This window comes from Chionomys nivalis, chromosome 13 (assembly GCF_950005125.1).
Source record: "Chionomys nivalis chromosome 13, mChiNiv1.1, whole genome shotgun sequence".
NCBI classification, from domain to species: domain Eukaryota; kingdom Metazoa; phylum Chordata; class Mammalia; order Rodentia; family Cricetidae; genus Chionomys; species Chionomys nivalis.
In genome coordinates, this window is record NC_080098.1 from 70,526,527 (window position 1) to 70,544,435 (window position 17,909).

At 40.9% G+C, this 17,909-nt stretch overlaps 1 protein-coding gene across 3 annotated transcripts in view; it reads left to right on the forward strand.

Annotated features, from left to right (window-relative positions):
- Smad5 (SMAD family member 5) overlaps positions 1 to 17,909 on the forward strand; it is a 47,396-nt gene that overhangs the window by 6,521 nt on the left and 22,966 nt on the right. The gene's annotated exons all lie outside the window — the stretch shown is intronic.

Here is a 17,909-nt window from a genome sequence, read left to right on the forward strand (position 1 = left end):
CCCTGGAAATGCATGGCTTATGGAGACGGCATTCAGCCACATTCCCACTCAGCAGGCATCAAATCACTATGGAAGTAAGAACCCAGCTGTTAAGAGTTGGTCTTGGGATGTGGTTCACTGACTTTGTGCTTGTGAGACTTGTCTGATGTGTGTGCATTTGTGATGGGGAATTGTGGGTCATTCTGGAACGTCGGTTTGCATGGGATGGTGTTGTCAAGAGTTTGCTTTGCATTTTAATTTGAGTTGAAGCAGTAAGGGATGTTGGAGCAGAGAGTGAAGGAGCTGCTCTTTCCAGGAATTGAGAAGTCTGAGCATGAACTCTATGTCTGGGGGAGGGTGATGGAGAGTGGGTTCTGTATTGGTCAAGATGAGTGAAGACCTGAACCCTTGAGTTACTCATCAGTGTTACTATGACTTATATGATACTGAAATCTTGAAACTTAGTAACATTTTATTCCTACATTTAATATGTATACTATTAAAGTCCTGATCTTTGTTTAGACTGCTTATCAGCCTTTTCCAAGTCAGTTGATGACAAACCCCATTCTTCCAGTTGCTCAGACTGACACCTTGGAATCTTTATTGACTTCTCACACAGCTCATATCTCTCCATCAGGGATCCTGCTGTCTCTGCTTCTCACCACACCAGTGCTATCACCCTGGTGGTAGTTGCCAGTTCCCCTTACTTAGATTACTTCAACTCTCAGCACACTAGCCACAGTCTGTTGTTTTGTTTTGTTTTTGAGACAGTGTCTGTTTATCTCTAGCTGGTCTGGAATTTGTTATGTAGACCTGGCTGGCTTTTCACATAAAGAGATCCACCTGCCTCTGCCTCCCAAGTGCTGGGATCATAGGTGTGGGCCAACATGCCTGGTCTCAGGATAATTCTCAACAATATAAATCAACTATTGTGCCTCCTCAGCTCTCTGAGCCAGTCCATATTTGACCCACGGTAGAGATTGACTCTCTTCCTGCCACTGTGGCTGATTTGCCTTACTTCCCTCTTTGGTACCAATCCTTACCTTCTTGCCTTATTTTATTATCTCACTTTATTCCCAGGAATCACTGAGTTCCTTGAGTGCACCCCCTTTAGGGTCTTTATATTGCCTTTTAATGGTTTCCCCGTTTCCTTGTCATTTTGGTTCATTTGGTACCTTTTCAGCAAGGCCCATCTCCATCATCTTATTGGAAACTGCCTCTCTTCACACTCCATTAACCCATCTCTGTCTCTCCTCCCCCACCATCTGATTTTTCCCCCCTTCTTAACAGTTTTGGATTTTTGATATAGGGTCTTGTTATGCAGCCCTGGTTAGCCTGGAACTCACTATGTAGATCTAACCAACTTTGAATTTGTGGGCAGTCCTGCTAGGAATATAAGCTTCCCACCATATTCTGCCAGCTGTTGCCTAACAAAAATGTTAATAACTACATTGTGTGCTTCCCACCACTGGAATATAAGTTACTAGAAGACAAGGGATTTTGATTCCTCCCTGTCCCGAGGTTTCTCCCTGTATTTCTGACTGTACTGGAACTCACTCTGTAGATCAAACTGGCCACAAACTCAGAAATTCACTTGCCTCTGCCTCCTGAGTACTGGAATTAAAGGTTGTGCCTCCATACCTCTTTCCTTGTTATATTCCCAGCTCATAATAATGCCTTAATAAGTAGTGAGTTAATTAATGTTTTATTCTTACTTTGAATAAACTGTATCTAGTAAATAGTAACTGTGAAATGAGTGAGTTAAAGAATTTATTTTTAAACATTAATTTCATTTTTAATTTTCTTCCTTGGGATGACAGCCAAAGCTGAAATCTGAGATAGGAGATGGAATTTAGTGGTTGGTGCTTGAACAAAGTATTACAGGGGGAAAAAAAAGGTGCATTTGAAAATCAGATAACAAAAGATAGTCTGGGAAGAAAGAGACTTTTCAGGAATGGGGAATCAGGAACATTGCTTCTGGAGTTGTGCTGTCTTAAGATGTAGCCCCGCCTTTGTAGTAAGGGCACTCTGGTGTGCGTAGACTGGATGCTCTTTCTTGGTCCCTCTTTGTTTCTTGATCTTTCACATGTATCTCATAATCACAGAAGAAAAAAATTATATAGTTTACATATAAACTGGTGTCTGTTATGCTAAATTATTCTGGAAAGAGATTCTGGACCACCGCTGCACCTTTCGCTTTTATAGCACCTTTGCAAATGACACAGAAAAGGGTACCTCATTTTCTCCTTCAGCGTTGTATAATGAACAGCTGTGTAACCCGGCTCACAGTCCTGGTTATTCCTTGGATGTTGAGTGGTGGCTTGTAGGTAGAGACTCAGTAAAGGCTTAAAGCAGTCCCTGATATCTTCAGAAGCAGGTCTGTGTGCATGATTTCTATTTCCTGTTGATTTAGAATGCGGCATCTATAGAAATATTTTCAGTCTATTCGGATTGATGTTTCTTAAAGTTAATTTTAGTCTAGAAGTTTATGTATCCCTAAGTAAATTAGAGGAAATTATTTGAAATAGGAATGTCTTTTGATAATATAAGTATTACTAGTGAGGATTTTAATATGGCTGAGGCATGTCTGTATTTAGGTTTTAAAAAGTTAGTTTTATTTTCCTTTCCTCTCAGAAATACTGTTTGGTTTAATCTTTAGAAATTTTGTCCTGCTGACGCAAAGAACTCCAATCAGACCGGATTAGACCAAATTAAAATGCCCATGTTTAATAAATGTGGCACTCTTGGGTGGACCAAGACAGCAAGGCAAGGAGAGGAGCCCATGCAAAACCCAGAGACCATGTGTTCCTTTTTCTTGTGTGAGCCTAATACCCTGTGGGAGTGGTCCTGACCCTCCCTGGGGAGGAGTCAGTGCTTGGCAGGCTGGGAGTTGGAGTCCAAGCACTTGGCAGGCTGGGAATTGGAGTCTAAAAGCTTAACAGGCTGGGAATTGGAGTATAACTCAATATTACATTCCAGACCCTTTGGATATAGGGGTGTTAGAGGGCTGGGGTTTCACTTTTGAGCAAACATCCCGGAGTCCTTGGATACAGGGGCGTCGGCTCAAGTCTGGCTACTTCCTGTGGGCATGGGGCGACATGGGTGAGGAGAGAGCTGGGAGTTGATGTGCTCAAGCTCAGTGAGAGGTGTGGCTGGAGCGGCATCCGGTTTCTGTCATCTGGAGTATGAGAAGGCAGGTGGCTAGGAGAAAAAAAATAGTGTAATTATTGTCCCTGTGAAATGGGGCTAGCCGTGGGATGGGACACAATAGCAGATCACCCTGGATTTTTTTTAAACCAGATTTTAGTTGACAGGTGTCCTTAATCCAGGAGAGTTGGTACCAGTGGTGAACTCCCAGGAGCTGGTACAGAACTTTTGGCATTGTCTGGGGAGTGGTTTGTAGGTTGGTCTTGGCCCAGGCAGTAGGAGTGACCTGTAAAATATGCTTGAAACTGGCTGGGGTTAGCAAAAGGCTCTGGAGATTTTTAGGGTATTTTTTTTTTTTTTTTAAATCAGACCTGATTTTGATACTGCAATAGAAGCTTTCCAGGAACCTGTAAGAGAACTGGAACAGATTTACATCTTGGTGTCATAGCAAAGGCTATTGTTTTAGGTTAAGAGGTAAAGGAAACTGGGAACTCTGACACACCTGAAACCTGTTATACCTGGACTGTGAAGCCTGTAAAAGAGGCTTACCTGTCTGTATTTTAGCAGGAAACTTTAGTAAATGTCATAAATGAAATAATGAGTTAACAGTACCTTAAGTTGTCAAATGCCATGAGACAGATCTGGGAAGGATAAATCAGCAAAAGTGAGACACCTTTTTAGCTACACAGGTAATCCCAAATTCTCTTCTTAAAGTCTTTGGAGAACACTAGTCTTAGAAGCAGTGCTTGCTGTTAGCTCCTGAGCACAAGAGGCCCAAAGAGTTTTCCAGTGAGGGGAAGATTTTAGTCTACCTGTCTTGGATGATTCCCTGGGTGAAGAAGCATCCAGGAAGCTGAAGAGGTGAAAGGCCTCTTTTTGCTGTGTGGTTGTTTTACCAAACCCAGAGGCAAGGCCTGGAGGCAGAAGGTCTTCTATCTTCTTGGAGGAGCTAAAGGATTCTGCAGAAGCTGCTTGTCTGTGCTGGAAGCTCTTAAAGGCACTGAGAACTAGGTACCATTACCTGTTATTTAAACTGGGCATATAAGCTAAATTTAGGTGTGTATTTTATCCAGTTAGTTACAGTTTATCAATGCTAGTAAGAAGATTAAAAGGAATATTTTAATAAGTCAAAGAACCTTAAAACGAGCACACAGGCACACAGAAACATTTATAAAGTTACACAGGCATACTGTGGCCACATCATTTTGACAGACAAACAAAACATTTTTAGAAACCTGTGTTAGCTGAGCAACTTAAAATTTTGGCGTAGTTAGGTGGCAGAAGCCAGGAGGGTGGAAGGACAGGGGAAACAGATTTATTTTTAAAAAATTTTAGAGTGAGACAAACAACAAACAGCTTGGAGAAGCAGGGAAGGAGGGTAGCAGGGCAGGAGCGTGTGGCAGAAACTGCAGGTTTTTGGAGCCTTGTTTGAGTTAGGTGTTAGTCCCAATTTAAAAGGATTTTTTTTTTTTTTTTTTTTTTTGGAAAAGGCTGCCCAAGTGGCAAACAGCAGGGAGGGGCTAGCGTGATCCCAGCATAAAAGGCAAAGGCCAGGGAAACAGCTGATGGACGAGTACCTGTTCCAAAGAGATGGGCAATGGCCTCCGCTGTCCTCAGCAATGGAAAGGGAGTCGGGTTTAGATCCCCGAATCTGGAACAGGGGTCCTCACTGCCTGATGGAAGTGGGGGCAGGACAAACTGCTGTCTTTGAATAAGGAGAGGGCGGGAGGCGAGAGCATTGGCTGCGAATAGACACACACACACACACACACACACACACGGAAGTGGGGGTGGGACGAGAGTGCATTTAGAAACCGTGGGCTTTTGGTGCATTGTTAATTTACGTTAGATAGCTCCCCTTTTTTTTTTTAAAAAAATGATTTATTTATTTATTAAGCATACAATGTACTGCTGGCAAGGAAGGCACCAGGTCTCATTATAGATGGTTGTGAGCCACCATGTGTTTGATGGGAATTGAACTCAGGACCTCTGGAAGAGCAGCGAGTGCTCTTACCCTCTGAGCCATCTCTCCAGCCCTAGATAGCCCCAATTTAAAAGGATGTTTTGTAAAAGGCCGTCTAAGGGCATTTGAGTAATTGGCTTGGAATCACAAGAAACCCATTAGAAGTGCATGCCTCTGTGACTCAAGCCTGTTGTGATGTGTTCACTGAACAGAGCCCTTGAGTGAAAATGGGGGTACGTGAGAAATGAATGTGGGGGGGGGTTTCTCCACACCCAAGTCCCATCTCAGTAAAAGTTCCTGGCTTTTGCCAAGTGGATCAGGATTCCAGCATGGGCCTGTGGCTTCAGTGGAAAACCCAAAAAGCAAATGGGTCACCCCAAGACCATACCTGCAACGCAGTTTAAAAGGGGGACTCACTGAGTGAAGGTGATCTTGCCTGGCGGAGGGCACACAGGAAGGGCGTTTTCCAGCAGGCAGCCCTGGACCCTAGGCCCTGTGCCTGTGGGAAAAAATAGACTCTTTTTGGTGGGACCTCCATTTGTTTGATATTAATCTTAAGAAAAGCTACTCTGCCAGTGCAAAGAACACCAATCAGACCAGATTAGACCGAATTAAAATACCTGTGTTTAATAAACGTGGCACTCTCGGGTGGACCAAGACAGCATGGTGAGGAGAGGAGCCCATGAAAACCCCGAGACCATGTGTTCTTTTTTCCAGTGGAGCCTAAATACCCTGTGGGAGTGGTCCTGACCCTCCCTGGGGAGGGGTCAGTGCTTGGCAGGCTGGGACTTGAGTCTAAGCACTTGGCAGGCTGGGAATTGGAGTCCAACACAATATTACATTCCAGACTCTTTGGATATAGGGTGTTAGAGGGCTGGGGTCTCACTTTTGGCCAAACAAACACATTTTAATTTAATTATATGCTTACTTTTTATGTTGCTTAGGATTGATCCCAGTGCCTTGTACAAATGCTCAACTATTTCTCCAGCCCAGAAATGTTTCTTTCTTTTTTGAAAAAAATGTGCATGTGTGCACATGTACACTTGTACTGCAGTGTGTATGTATGTACAGGTGCTTGCAGGTATGTGTGTGTACATGTGTGTACAAGTGCACATTTATTATTGGCTCTGTAGTCCTGAATGAAGACAAATGCTATTTTTCCTCTGGAATGTTCATTCTCTTGGGGCAGATTGGGTCGATAGATGTAAATACAGGAATGGAAGCACTGTAAGTGAGACGTGGGATACCTTAAGTCCATTAGGGGGATTCCTTAGGCCGGGTGGCTTGGAGACTTCCTGGAGAAGAGGTATTTTATTTTATTTTTTTATTTTTAAAGACGGCTGACTTTATTATTTATTTATTTATTTATTTGTTGTGTATACAATATTCTATCTGTGTGTATGCCTGCAGGCCAGAAGTGGGCACCAGACCTTATTACAAATGGTTGTGAGCTACCATGTGGTTGCTGGGAATTGAACTCAGGACCTTTGGAAGAACAGGCAATGCTCTTAACCGCTGAGCCATCTCTCTAGCCCCAGAAGAGGTGTTTTAATTCAGAGAGATATCTGTGGGAACTTTTGTAATGTATGTAATATAGTGATTTTTTTTTTGTAATATACAGATATATGTTTTCTCTCTGCTCCCATTTTTTCTTGTGCTAGAGATCAAACCCAGGGCTTCATGTTCTACCACTATCCTAGACCCTATCCCTGTAGTAGCTCTTAGTTTTAGAAGGCTTTCACTTTTGATTAAGGGTCCAGTGTGCTTCTCTGGATTTCTCAGTGATGTTCTGAATTTTATTCAGTCAGTAGTAGGAGCAGTCCAGAGAAATTTCAAGGAATTTAACACACCCAGAAGTTTCTGTATCTTACCATCTAGTTTTGTGCTCCATTTTCTAAGAAATGACAGAAAAGCCATGCCTTTATTTTAATCCCAGCACTTGGGAAGCAGAGGCAGATGGATCTTTTGAGTTCAAGGTCAGCCTGATCTATGGAGTGAGTTCCAGAACAGCCAGGGACATACAGAGAAACCCTATCCTGAAAAACGGAAAAAAAAAAAAAAAAAAGAAAGAAATGACAGAAGACATAAGCTGTATTATCAATATATGTGTGGTGTGTATTTTTATAAGTCAGAGATAAGGTACGCAATGCCCATAGCAGGTCATGGGCTTATAATTGGAGCAACACATGTTTCTGTGTGTCCAAGTCACCGATTGTTTGCTGGGATTATGCTGAAATACTCCAAAGACCTCTTGTGGTGGTTCGAATAAGAATGGTCCATATAAGATCACATATTTGAATGCTTAGTCACAGGGGTGGCACTGTTTAAAAGGGTTAGGATTAGAAAATGTGGTTTTGAAGAAAGTTTGTCACTGAGGGTAGGCTTTGAGGTTTCAAAAGCCCATGCCAAGCCCAGAGACTTCCTCTGTTTCTCTGGATCAGGAGGATCTAACTCTCAGCTCTTGCTCCAGCACCATATCTGCTTGTAGGCTGCCGCACTGCCACCATCATGGTAATGAACTAAATCTCTGAAACTGTAAGCAAGCCCCAATTAAATGCTTTTTCTTACAGTAGTTGCCTTGGTCATAGTATGTCTTCACAACAGTAGAACAGGCACTAAGACACCCCTGGTTGGTACTAGGGGTGGGCTGTTGCTGTGATAGGTCTAACCATGCTACTTGTTGGCAGGATGTGGACTTTGGGATTTTGGGTTAGGAAAGCAATTGAACACTTTAAGTGGGGCTTAATGGGCCAGGCTAGTGAGAACATAGAAGACAGTGGTGCTGAGAGCAATGTAGATCATTAATTACAGCCAGGCTCGAGGGGTTTCAAAGAGGAAGAATATTAGTAAATTTGACTAGAAACCATTCTTGTGGTTTTTGGCAAAGGATGTTGCTGCTTTTTGCTTCTGCCCTAATAAAATGCCTGAGGCTAAATTGAGTTTTAGATTAATGGCTTTGGCAGAAGAGATTTCAAGATAACCTAGCATTGGTGCTGTCCTTTGGTTATTAGTAATTCCCTTATGGAGATCTATAATGAAAAGGTGAAGCTTGACAAAAAGAAGTACAAAACGTACAGTTTGAGGAGAAAAGGAGCACCAGAAAGTATAATGGAGCTCGTCCAGTGCTCATAGAGATCAAAAGTTTATAGAAAATCCTGAGGCTAAATGAATAAAGGGAGTGATGCCCTCAGGGCAAGACCCTACTCAGCTGAGTGCAGCCTGTGAAAAGGAGTTAAAGAAAAGCTTTATCGGTGAAGGAAACCTCTGAAAACAGAAAGCTGACACAATGTGCTTAAACTAGGGGCCATGTTCCATTCCTAGTAAGCAGCAGAACTTGGCAGCTTCAGCCACATGCTTCTGGCTTTAGAGTCAAGGTTACAAAAAACGGGTTATGGAATCTCCCTTCACTGCTAAGGAAGAGTGCTGAGGCCAGGTGTGTATTAAGCGTATCCCTGCCTGAAAGCCTAGAGAGGCCATTGTGTGAAGCTGTGAAGGTGAAACCTGAGTTGTATTGGAGACCCCAAGATGTTGGAGATTCCAGAGTTGTGGGATACCTGCGTAGGAGAGCTGCTGACAGGGAGTGGAACCAACCCAAGAGAAAGAAGTGTGTTGAGTAAACAAAGCTGAAAGGAGTTGGAGTTGTAAGAGCACTTTGACATCAGACATGGAGATGCAGTTTGGAGTGTCCCTAGCTGGTTTTGGTCTTGCTTTGGTCCAGTGTTTCCTCACTACAGCCTCTTTCCTTCCTTTTGGAATGGGAATGTGTGTTTTGTGCTGCTGTATGTTAGAAATATGTGATCTGTTTTTGATTTTACAGGGGTTTGCAGTAAAGAGATTGCCATGAGTCTCAGAAGAGACTTTGAAGTTTTAAACAGTGTTGAGACTGATAGACTGGAGACTTCTGAAGTTGGCCAGAATGCAGTTTTACATTATGAAACAGCTATAAGCCTATGGGGGCCAGGGAGTAGATTGTGGTGGTCTAAATAACAATGGCCTCCATGTTTTCATATATTTGAATGCTTAGTCATCAGGGAGTGTCACTTTTTAAAAGAATTAAAAGGATTAGGAGGTGTGGTCTTATTGGAAGAAGTATGTTACTGTGGGTGGACTTTGAAGTTTCAAAAGCCCATGCAAGACTAGAAACTCTCTCTCTGCCTGTAGATCTAACTCTCAGTTGCTGCTCCAGCACCCTGTGCCTGCACACTGCCATGCTCCCCACCATGCTTTCCACTATGATGATAATGGACTAAACTATAAGCAAGCACCAGTTAAATGAGTCTCTTAAAATAGTTGCCTTGGTCATGACATCTTTTAACAATATAACCGTGGCTAAGGCATCTATATAGTCTTGATGGAAGGACATACTGCTAACAAATTTCTTAAGTATGAAAAAACATTATGTGGTAATTGATGAAACAATCTCAGATACAGATGAAAGACCGCCTTTATGACTTATAGCAACCCTCTCCAGATGTACCTGAGGCTAGATAGCTCACTGCATGTTCAGTTACATGGTCTTAGGAATAGGACTTTCAATCCCACTTCCCAGATTGCTGGCAGGGAGAAGAGGCTGATGGCCAGCAGTGTAATTGTGGTTGCAGACGTAATTGTTGTCTAAGCTTTTAGATAGCCAAACACACAATGTTTCAGGAAGATAGAAGGAGCACATCTGCCTTGGGGAAGCATCCCAGAGAATCCAGAAACTTCTGTCCTTTCCTTTTTAGGCCTGTCCTATGTGTGTCCAGTTATATGTAATAAATTTGCATATGTGTTTTGAGTTTCGTGAGTTAGTCTCAAAATTAGTCACATGTCAGCAACATGATGGAAGTTAAATCCTTCTAAGATTCTAGTTATCGGACTGGAGAGATGGCTCAGAGGTTAAGAGCATTGCCTGCTCTTCCAAAGGTCCTGAGTTCAATTCCCAGCAACCACATGGTGGCTCACAACCATCTGTAATGAGGTCTGGTGCCCTCTTCTGGTCTGCAGGCATACACATAGACAGAATGTTGTATACATAATAAATAAATAAATAAATATTTTTCTTTTTAAAAAGAAGATTCTAGTTATCCTCAGAGGAGAGAAAGGGAAATCTCGTGGTTCTGATCCCTTAGCCTGTGCCATCTGGCTGTCTTACAGGATACAGTCACTGTTGTGGCTTCTGCAGCATTGCCTGTTTGGATTGTGAGAACCCTGTCCCATGCTTGGTGACCCCAGCGTTCTGGGTTGTAGGATGTACAGAGGAACTTGATGACTTTTCCCTGCATACAGGGAGAGCCTTCATTTCCTGCAGACTGAGCTCAGGTGAGGGAAGACTGGGCTGAAGTGATAAGAGAATGAGATATAGTGTGCTAAGTGTTGTCACACCCAGTTTAAAAGGAAGCGTATTGAACTATAATTCTTAGTCTCTCAAACTATATAATCTTATTTTAAAGTAATAAAAATATTTTGGAGAAGTCAAAGGAATATAAAAAGTGATAGAGTTCTATTTTTAGCATAAAACATTACTTAAAGAAAATCCACTGAAGTAGAAGGACCTGGCATTTGAGTGTGCCATGACATGAACAATTTTAAAGATCTAAACAATTTATTAAAGTATAATTTATATGCCATATATTTTACTCACTTATAAAGTACAGTTAATAAAAATGTTAATTAGTAATTATTAAAAGGAATTTTAGAATATTCAGTAATAATTTTAGGACATTTTAATCTCTTGCAAAGACACTGTACATTAGCAGTCAATCAATCTTAGCTGCCGCTTTCTCCAGGCTCTGGTGACTCCTGATCTATGTGGTGTCTCTGAATTTACCCATTTGTTTCATAGAAGAAGCCTTTTATGACTAGCTTCTTTCATTTAGCATTATGTTTCAAAGTTACTCCTGGAATAGAACTTTTTAAAATGATTCATTTAACTTTTTTCATACGTATATTCCACTCAAAAGATAAACCTAAATTCAACCCTGTAGGAGGAGGGCCCGCTTGTTTGTCCTGGCCACCTAGCTTGCTTAGCCCTGAAATAATCACACAGAAACAGTATTAATTAAATCACTGCTTGGCTCTAGCTTCTTATTGGCCCTTACATATTTAACCCATCTCCATTAATCTGTATATTGCCATGTGGCAGTGGCTTAGCGGCAATGTTTCAGCGGGTCTGACTCTGGCAGTGGCTCTCTGACTCCTTCTTCCTCCCATGCTATAGGCCAAGCCAGTTCTTTATTTATTAACCAATAAAAGCAACATGTAGATAGAACCTCCCATACCATTTCCCCTTTTCTGTTTAAACAAAAAGGAAGGCTTTAACTTTATCTTAGTAAAGTTACATAAAACAGGTATCAAGTAATTCTAAAGTAATAATATTTATATCTATTTTTTATCATAACTAAAAATAACTATAACTATTCTTCAACTCTATCAAAGACTCCAGAAGTATATAATATTACCTAAAATCAGCAGGAAGTACATTATAAGCAACTTCCAAAACTCTAGAATTGACAGAGGCATCTTGCTGCCTGGTCAGTTACCCAAAATTTTTCTTTACTGTTGGGGCATCCATCTTCAGCCTACAAGCCCATAGTATCCAGAAGACTTTTCCATGAAGCAGGAAATTTCAATGACAGGTCTGCCTATATTGACAGTTTGCCAGTCACTTTCTTTTGTGTCCTGCATAATGTCTTGCAGACTCTTTCATGTAGCACAAACCCCAAGGACCATTTTACCTTTAGGCAAGTTCAGCAGTCATTTCTCTGAGGATTCCGCGTGTCCAGTTCATCTAAAAAACTCCATAAGAAGCCTCCTCGATACCCATCTTCCTCTTGAAGTAGATTGGTGCTTCCAGGAGCAGATGTATCTCATTGTCATGAAAAGTCCTAAGTTCTTAAAATACTTAAATGCCATGTTCTGAAGGTCTCTGAAAGATTTAAAGAATACCTAACTGAAATATATCTCTGTTTATCTAGAAAACCTAAGATGACTACAAGCTTGACTATTATAGATGATTAACTATTAACCTATATTTCTTAATTATACATTACATTTTAAAATGAGCTATACAAATACAATACCTTAATCAAGATCAGAATTACATGTAACAAAATTGACCTTAAATTTGTATCAATAAACCAAGATCTACACCAGTGCAGGTTATTCCTATCTATATCATATCCCCCTTTAAAGAAACATTTATAAACAATATTTGGGAATATGGGCATAGTTTTGTCCATACATCTTCTTGCTGATTGGAGGCGCTGTTAATCAGGTCTTTTATGGTGTATTCTGTGTGCTAGGTTCATCTCAGTCAGCAGTTGGGTGAGGTAATTTTTGAGGGGTATTCAAGGCAACCTTTCAGGGATTCTTATTCCATCAAACCACACCAGTCTGAAAGCAATCCACAGGTTCTCATCCTCTGTGGAAACAAGAGAACCTCTTTTTCAAAGCAACATATCCTTAGACCCAAATTTGGAAGTCATGATACCTTTATAATATACATTCTGTTTTAGCTTAGCAGCCCATACAATGAAATGTCTCTCTGTACTTAGCTCATTCACAGTCAAAAAATTTAAAGAAAACAAAATAATATACATAATCCAGACTCTCTCTGAATTATCCTTTTAATAATGACTATCTGTACTCTGTCTTTTTAAAGACTTTACCCCCCCTTTTTTTAAAGCATTAACTTTATTTTATGACTCTCCATACTCTGTTTCTTCTCTCTTCCAAGCCTATGTACATTTATCCAACACTGTGACTCATCTGGATTTGTCTTTATTGCACATCTGTAATTCTTTACTGTCCAGGAGCGCTTTTTTAAAATGGTAAGTGCTTCTTAAAACTTAAGATGTGCCATTATTATGGTATATATGGTACTCCCTGCTTGCCTGCCCAGTCTAAAACTTAACTGCACAATTACTATGATATATACGGTACTCCTTGCTTACCCACCCAGTCCAGCATGGTGAAGGCACTAGCGCCTCTGAGAACCATGCATACAGCCCCATTCTGAGGCACACAGCCAGTCCATGTAGCAATTAAGCAAGCTACAGTGGTCTGCTCACAAACCCCATCCCCATCCAATGCTCTATAGCCGGACCTCCTGCCTGTCAGGATGGCTCAGAAAGCCTGCATTTTTAAATGGTCACAGCTGAATCAGGGAAACCTCTTTTAAGGGAGCTTCAGCATGCTGCCAATAAATGGCAAGAAGCTGTATTAAACTCTGTATTTTTGTGTCTAGAATTAAGCTCTCTCAGGTTTTTAAGTGGATTTTAGTTGGCCACATGGGTGCCATTTTATAGGAAGAGGGCCCGCTTGTTTGTTCCAGCCACCCGGCTAGCTTAGACCTGAAATAATCACATAGAAACTGCATTAATTAAATTACTGTTTGGTCCATTAGCTCTAGCTTCTTATTGGCTAACTCTTACATATTAATTTAACTCATCTCCATAAATCTATATTGCCATGTGTTAGTGGCTTGCTGGCAAAGTTTTAGCATGTCTGACTCTGGCAGTGGCCCCATAGTGTCTCTCTAACGTCTTCCTCCTCCCATGCTATAGGCCAAGCCAGTTCTTTATTCATTAACCAATAAAAACAACACATAGAAGGACCTCCTACACCACCCCCGTTAGACTGATGTGTATAACTACGTACTAATGCAGTCAGTGGTGTCCCCATTAGCATGCTCAGTGAATGTCGGTAAAGCAAGCTGTCTCCTATCCAGCCCTGCCCCTGGCAAGGGTAGAGAAATGGGTGTGCACTGGTGCCTCGTGCGCTGTGGTGACGCTGTTAGGTGAGAACTTTGCTGCCACAGAAATTCCCACTCAAAACTCACAACTCCGAATTCACTGTAGTGGTGGCTCTGTCAGCTTTGCTCCTTCCACAGTGGTGGTGATTATGGTCAGGCCAAGCCCGAGTCATTGTGCCCATCAGGTTATAGGCAGTTGTGAATCTCTAGCTGTGCTGGGAACCAAATTGGGGTCCTCTGCAGGAGCAGCGAGGACTTTTCACTGAGCCATCTATTTCGCCAGCCCCAGCAATTACATTTTTAGAAAAGAAGATACAGAGATTCTTGAAATAGCTGTGTTCTTTTTGAAAGTGCAAAAACTTAACCCTTATGAGTAACCAAGATCCCATTGGTTGCCAGCAGTGCGATGCTCCATGCCTCTCACAGATTGTAACAGTGACAGCCACGAAGAGAGGCTCTGCCCTGTGTTTTGACTGCTCTATGACAGTGATAGCTGGTCAGGAAAGTGCTTATATTAAGCTCTTCTTGGATATTTTATTTTTTTTTTAAGAATCAGGGAATATTCCTTCAGTAGAGCATTTTTAAATTTTATTATTTTTTATTTTATGTGTACTGGTGTTTTGCCTGCATGTGTCTGTGTGAGGGTATTGGGTCCCATGGAACTGGAATTACAGAGAGCTGTGAGCTGCCATGTGGATGCTAGGAATTGAACCCAGCTCCTTTGAAAGGGTAGTTAGTGTTCTTAACCACTGAACTGTTTTTTCAGTCCCCTACTTCTTGGATATTTTTTTTTCTTCTGATTTTTTTGAGACAGGGTTTCTCTGTAACAGAGCCCTGGCTGTCTTGGAACTCTCTTTGTAGACCAGGCTGGCCTGGAACTCACAGAGATCTGCCTGCCTCTGTCTCCTGAATGCTGGGATTAAAGGGGTTTGCCACCATGCCTGACCACTTCTTGGATTTTATTGTGAAAAGAAAATTCTCAATTAGAAGGAAACTTTACATTATAAATATGAATTATTATGATAAGCAGTGAACAAATAGATTGAATTTTCCTCACAGAATAGTTAGCAAATCATCTTTCAGTATGGCATTTACAGCATCAGCATTAAGTTTTTATCTTTCAAAAATATGTGTAAAGAGTCATATGTGCTGGCTCATGCCTGTAATCCTAGTGCTCAGGGAAGAAGCAGAAGAATCAAGACTTTAGGGCCAGTCTGGGAACCAAACTGGCCACAGAGTGAGATCCTGCATAAAAACATCCTAAATATTTATATCTTATATCTTTCTGTCATCTCTGTGTGTATGTGTATATTTTTTTTGTGTGTGTGTGTGTATGTGTGGTATATATTCCCCTAAGGGCTTCTTTTAATCTTTTCATAGTCAAATTACTCTTGAGTCCTTTGTAAAGAATATGGTGTTTGATGGCTTCTGCCCATAAAAGTAGGAGACTCAAAAAGCTCAGTATTTGTAAATAGACCCATGGAGTCAAAACCATCTGTTGGAATCTTCGGTTTTTTGGTTTTTGTTTTTTTGTTTTTTTTTTTTTGAGCATCTTAGAGACAAAGGAAACCTCGAATCCTGTTGACATTTATGCTACTTTGCTGTGCTGGGAATGATAGCACATCTTTTGTTTCTGATCTGGAGAACTTAGGTCCCTTGTCAACATGCAAAGGGTAACTTGGACTAACCTAACTGACAGCGTGCCATGTGATGAAGCATACAGAATTTACAGATATCTGTAGCCTCAATCTCATACTGCCCAGATTAAGATACAAATTCAATTTCTACAGAGGGCTTTGGGTGCTCCTCTTAGGACCAGTGAAAGTCACTAAAGCTCGCCGTTAGTTTTGCCTAGTTTTGAATGTCAATATAAATGCAATGATATATGTATTTTCATTTTTCTATCAAAAGTTCAGTTATATTTTGTGTCAGGCGTGATATATCACTTGAAATTTCCATGATTTGGGGCTTTTACATACTGTAGACATACGCTTGTTGCTTTCGTTCACAGCATTCATTATGTTGGACATATACCTGGAAATAGAATTGTTGGACCGCAAGGGTCATTGTTTAGCATAATGGATGCTGTCAAACATTTTCCAAAGTGGCTGAGCTGCAATATGTAAGAGTTCCGTTTGGTCTGTATTATCATAAATGTTTCGCTCCTCCCTCCCTCCTCTTTGGAATATTAAGAGCCCTTTGAGCACAGAGCTTGTAGTGGTGCAGCTGAGTCAAATGGTAGTTTGATGTTTAATTCTTCAGGAGCCTCCAGAGTGATTTACAAGTGACTGTGCCAGTTGACAGTCCCATCTGCAGCAAGCAAGGGTTCTTCCTCCCCAGCATTTGCTGATGATGCCATTCTGTCTGAGAAAGAGAATCTCCATGTAGTTTTCATTTATATTTCCCTGATGGGTAAGGATGTTGAATACATAATCAAACATTTATTGGCCATTTGTATTTCTTCTTTTGAAAACTGTCTATTTTATCAGCCCACCTTTTGATTGGGAGATCTTTTTAGTGTTAGTATTTGTAGTTCTTTATTCTAGGTATCAGCCCTTGCCTGCTGTGCTTGCTGAAGGCTGACCTCCTGTCCTGTCTCAGTTGATTGTTACGTCCCGGCATCCTATTTGTCAGTTCTTAGGAATGTTTCCTGTGCTGCTGACGTCATTTTAAGAAAGTCTCCGGCTGTGTCTGACATCTTTAATCTACCGTTTCCTCTAGCAGTCAGCGTTTCTGTCTTGCATTGAGATCTTGGACCCATTCTAAATAGATTCTTCTGCATGTTTGTGTGTAAATTTTCTTTGCTATTTGATGAAAAAGCCTTCTATTTTTGAGTATATCATTTGTTGTACCTGTGTAGGTTTATTTATGGGTCCTGTATTCTACTCCATTGGCCTACACATCTGTTTCCTGCTAGTATCAAAAGATTTAGTTCCTCTGGCTCTGTAGTATAATTTGAGATTGACTTCCAGGGTGGCTGTTTTTTTTACTTAGGGGTTATTTGGAATCTTTGGCACTTCAATGTGAATTTTAGGATAATTTTTTTTCTATTTCTGTGAAGTGTTTCATTAGATTTTTATGGCGATTGTGTTGTATCTGTAGATCTCTTTGAACAATGGGGTCATTTTTGCAGTATCCTGAGAATATATCCATGTATTCAATTTCCTCAGTGTTTTTAGAGATCACTCACCTCTTTAGTAGATTTATTCGTCATTTTTTTAAGCTATTGTGAATGATTTCTTTCTCAGCAAGTTTGCCGTTGATACAAAGATTAGCTACTGTTTGCGTGTTGACTTTGGATCCTGCCTCTTTACTGATGGTTTAGAGATACAAGAATTTTTCTGATGGGACATTTAGAATTTCTTTTTTTTTTTTTTAAATATTTATTTATTATGCATACAATATTCTGTCTGTGTCTGCCTGCAGGCCAGAAGAGGGCACCAGATCTCATTTCAGATGGTTGTGAGCCACCATGTGGTTGCTGGGACCTTTGGAAGAGCAAGCAATGCTCTTAATCGCTGAGCCATCTCTCCAGCCCTAAAATGTGTAGCCCAGGCTGGCCTCGAACTCGTGATCCTCCTGCCTCTGCCTCCTTCAGCAAATCCTACCGGCGTGCGCCACCACAACCGGCTAGAATTTCTTAAGTATAGGAACTGCAACTTGACCTTTTTTTTTTTTTTTTTTGTATCCTTTCTCTTGTCTTGCTGCTCTATGTAAGACATTGAACACTGAATAGGAATGTGGAGAGAATGCCTTCTTACTCTCAGTTTCAGAGGAAATGCTCTCAAAATGTCCACATTCATAGAGTGTTAGCTATGGGCCCCAGCTAGTCTTTGTTATGTTGGAGTGCAGGGATCTTGTGCATTGTCAGAGGACTGTTCTTCATCTCTTGAGATGACTGTGATTTTTGTCTTTAAGTCTGTTTGAATGCTGTGTTACATTTAACACTTAATGCTTTGTGTATGTTATTGAATCATGCTTCTGGGCTTCCTGTAATGATACTACATGAATTCTTAATGCATTTTTGAATTAGGTTTGCAAGAATTTTATTGAGAATTTTGTGTAATGTTTAGGGATATTGGTCTT